The sequence below is a fragment of the Mus caroli genome, unplaced genomic scaffold (genome assembly GCF_978045245.1).
Source record: "Mus caroli unplaced genomic scaffold, Mus_caroli_1 scaffold_3, whole genome shotgun sequence".
NCBI lineage: Eukaryota > Metazoa > Chordata > Mammalia > Rodentia > Muridae > Mus > Mus caroli.
Genome location: NW_028227258.1, coordinates 87,641,352 through 87,646,105, shown reverse-complemented (window position 1 = coordinate 87,646,105; position 4,754 = coordinate 87,641,352). Strand labels below are relative to the sequence as shown.

General features: G+C 37.0%; 1 pseudogene; it reads left to right on the top strand.

The window, feature by feature from the left end:
- The first annotated feature begins 496 nt into the window (after positions 1-496).
- Positions 497-1,463, top strand: LOC147005617 (very-long-chain 3-oxoacyl-CoA reductase pseudogene; annotated as a pseudogene).
- The last annotated feature ends 3,291 nt before the right edge of the window (positions 1,464-4,754 follow it).

The window sequence follows — 4,754 nt, the reverse complement described above, 5'->3', positions numbered from 1 at the left end:
ATAAGTCTGTAATTGAGATCATAATGAGGAGAATAAAGTCATACAAAGTATTGGGAATACAATTTTCTGGGAACATCGAAATAAATACCTAGCTTTTATTTTTTTATTTTTTTATTTTATTTATTTATTTATTTATTTATTTATTTTTATTATTTTTTTTTTTTGGTTTTTTTCGAGACAGGGTTTCTCTGTATAGCCCTGGCTGTCCTGGAACTCACTTTGTAGACCAGGCTGGCCTCGAACTCAGAAATCCACCTGCCTCTGCCTCCCAAGTGCTGGGATTAAAGGCGTGCGCCACCACGCCCGGCAATACATAGCTTTTAAATCAGAAAAAAAAACTCAGTGCAAGAGGCTGTGACCTATTGGTCTGGAAAGTAAACACTAGAATATAAGATCAGCTAGTGAAGCACAGTACAGACAATCATCAATTTGTTTTACAGAGCTTAATAGGAAGAAAGACAGTATTCACCGTAGTAGTGAGGCCTAGTCATGAGCCATGGAGTGCGCTCCCCCGGCCGCTGGCTTTCTGTACTGGGTGGGCGCGAGCACCATTGTCTACCTGGCCCTGCGAGCCTCGTACTAGCTCTTCAGGGCCTTCCAGGTGTGGTGAGTGGGCAACGAGGCCTTGGTCGGCCCGCGGCTCGGAGAATGGGCAGTTGTTACAGGTGGCACTGATGGAATTGGAAAAGCATATGCAGAAGAGTTAGCAAACCGTGGAATGAAGATTGTCCTGATCAGCAGGTCCCAGGATAAATTGAATCAGGTTTCCAACAACATCAAAGAAAAATTCAACGTTGAAACAAGGACCATTGCTGTCGACTTTTCATTGGATGATATTTATGATAAAATTAAGACAGGCCTGTCTGGTCTTGAGATTGGCGTTTTAGTGAACAATGTGGGCATGTCATACGAGTATCCTGAATACTTTTTGGAAATTCCCGACTTGGACAACACCATCAAGAAACTGATAAATATTAATGTGCTTTCAGTTTGCAAGGTGACACGCTTGGTGCTGCCTGGCATGGTAGAAAGATCTAAAGGGGTGATTCTCAACATCTCCTCAGCCAGTGGCATGCTCCCGGTTCCGTTGTTGACAATCTACTCTGCAACCAAGGCCTTTGTAGATTTCTTCTCTCAGTGCCTCCATGAGGAGTATAAGAGCAAGGGCATCTTTGTGCAGTGTGTCATGCCATACCTTGTAGCTACAAAACTGGCAAAAATACGGAAGCCGACTTTGGATAAGCCCTCTGCAGAGACATTTGTGAAGTCTGCAATTAAAACAGTAGGTTTGCAGACCCGAACCACTGGATATGTGATCCACGCTCTCATGGGCTCAATAAACTCAATCATGCCTCGTTGGATGTATTTTAAAATAATCATGGGTTTCAACAAGTCTTTGCGGAATCGCTACCTGAAGAAAAGCAAGAAGAACTGAGTGCTGCTGAGTTATTGCTTGACCTGTGCCTGCACACTGGGCACCTGCCTGTCCCCAGAGTCTTCACTGTTGTCTCAGTAATTATTAACATGGCAAAGTTGGCAGAAAACAAATTCCTTTTAGAGGCTCTTAACATATATTCTGGATACAACCAGGAGTAATTTGAAGTTTAATGTAAATGTTCTTGGCAAATGTATGTAGAACACTTTGACAAAAAGGAACAAATCCCAGAATGACAGCGGTAGACACAGACCCATCTGGCCCACAATGCCAATGATCACATTATATTTGGTCTGGAACCTACTTTAAAGTGTAATGGCTAGCTGCTTTTTTATTTTAGCATTAGAGGGAACAGGGCTTAATTAATTTGTTATGGGCAGATACAATGTAGTTTACATTGATTTCTGTAAGCTTTTCTAAATGTATGTTCCAGCTTATGTATTTATATGGAACTGGTCTTCTCAAAGGTAGCTAAGACATAAAGAGATTGAAACATGGAGTTCTTTCCACAAAATGTTATTCTTGGAACACACATTATGTCTGCTCTGTTCAAATGTATGTAAATACTGAATGCTATATAGTGTGCCTGCAATGTAAATGTAAGTGGGCCAAAGTGTACATCAAGACCAACAACATCCTGTGGTACCGCAGGATCCAGGAAAGCAGCCTGTGTGGACACGCAGCATTCGTTATGTCTGCACTGCACCCGGATACTTGCCTAGGATGACAGACTCCTTCTGTGGTGCGGGGTGGGGGTGGGGTTATGGAAACATGTTCTTTCTAAGATGAATTTAGAATTCATATATCTGCTTTTAATAAAAGATGATGTAACTGTGAAAAAAAAAAAAAAACAAAAAGGAAGAAAGCCAGTAGATGGTTTGGAGCAAGAAGAATGAAACTTTCTAAAAAATGAATATGGTCTGGCTGTGCAGACACAAAATATCTTCTCGCTTAGCTTAGATTATGGCATAAAATTAACCCTCAGTATTATACATCTAGAACTGATACATAAACAATTTCATCCTTTAGATGACCCTCTTGCAATGGTCCCACAGTTTATCTGTCTTCTTCATTTCTACAACGGTATTGTTGACTGTTTGAAATCATGGTTGGTCTGACCATTTTATGTAGACAACAGAGGCAACATTGATTAAGAGAGACCAAAAACCTGTCTAGGCCTTTATGGGTCTCCAGAAAAGAAGCTACCATACTGACTACACTGCCTAAGCAGAACACAGTGTATCTGGGAACTGCTAAATTATCTCAAGATATCATGCATCGAAGCTGCTATGCCCTTTAAACTCAGATTAATTGCACAAGACCAGCAAAAAAAGAAGAGAACTTGATCTATTGATTTTTTTGCAAGTCTTTAAATTGAATATGATATTACAGATGAATCGTTCTAATCCAGCTGGGTTACCTATGCAGTATCTCTTCATATATAATAGAGTATTACTTTGCTTCCCTTCACCAATGCAAAAGCAAACAAAATAAACAGCAAGGCATCTTACATTTTCTCTCTCACATTTTGTAGAGTCTGTTGATTTAGAGACAAGACTGATTATCTATAATTTTTATTTATTTTTAAGGTGCTCCGTCTGATTATGTATAAAGGAAGAGTAGTGCCAGGAGGAATTTATGCACAGGGTTGTTTATTTGTTTGCATGGCTTAGTGATTGGTTTTAATGCTTATTATTAACTTCCTTAGTCTCCTCCTTGTCTGCAGACATGCCATACCTAAATTGACTATCTTAATATAAGCAAACATTTTGAAGGTATATTACCATGTCACAATATTTACAAGTTGCTTTTCTTGAAATTCAAATTTTTATTAGAGGAGAAATGGTTTCCAGCTTCATTGTAAGCAATCTCATCAAATGCATGTTCCATGATGGGTAAAATACCTGTTTTATTCCTCTTTTGAACTGGAGTTTTTGTTAGGAGATGAAATTGTATTAATACTATTATTTTAAGAGATTAATAAGAGCATGCTGATCATACACCATTGCTATCAAATACATAATTTTATATTGTTTTAGATTTAGAACTGCAGAACTTTATTTTATGTATGGTTGCAAGGACAAAGGGAATATGTTCTGTTAAGGAAATTCTTTGCTTATGCCAAAGCTTATGTCAATAAAGGGATCTTTTTTTAAAAATTAGATTGTAATAGTGAGATCAGATAAGAACCTTTTTGAACAAATATTATACAATTTACAATGTAAGATTGGAATATCAACTATTGTTTTAAAGAAGTTAATTAGACTAATTAATGATAAATTATTTTGGTATGAATACCATAATTTGACGAGATTATCAACCATCACAAAAATGATCTAACTAGGTATATTTTTCTACATTAGGATAGATCTTCATTGACATGTCTAACTCTTTCTGTCTCTGATTGTTCCTAGGCATCCACTGGCACTCACAAAGCTCTCTTCTCCTTCTCCCTTCTCCCCTGCCACTCTCTCTCTCTCTCTCTCTCAGTGTGTGTGTGTGTGTGTGTGAAGGCTACGGTTACTGTGACCTATGCTTCTACAATGCATGTTATGAATTTGTAGTCAGGAATTTGCTTGTGATATCTCCAAAACCATGCTAATATATCTTTAAGAGTAAGAAATTGTACTATTTTCCATAGCATCATGTTTGCATAATTAGCTTTGATAATCTTCAATTTCATTCATAATCCAGATTTTTTAACAAATGGACACATGCACATAAATAGGGGAATCTCATGCAAACAGTCCATAGGTCATTTATTTATATATTTTATTTACTTTTTATATTTAATTTAAAATATACATGATATTATGATTATTATTGCATCTTCCACCCAAATCCATACTCTGTTTTTCTCTCATTAATTAGAAAATAAGCAGGCATCTAAAGAAACAATATAAACAAAACTAAGTTGTATAAATAAACAGGAACAAGAATAGAAAAACATAAACACACAAACAGAAAAAGGAGCCAAAATAAAAAGCATAAGAAACACATGCAGACAGAGAGGTACACATTTCCAAACATAGAAAATTCATAAATACAAAGTCAGAACGAATACTATAATCCAAAGATCTATAATGTTTTTAAAAAGCCCAGATAAAACGTTGAGAGTCTATCCTTAAGTGTGCTTTGGATATACAGTCAGTAAGACTGCATTGGAGAAAACCAAATTTTCCTTTGTGAACAGTTAATTACTGGAGACAGCTCCATCAGGCTAATGTCTGATTCTGCTCTCCACAGGAAAACCTTAATCTTAGACATGTGTAGTTTTGTACTTGCTGACCACAGTCTCTATGAGTTCATATGTCAATCA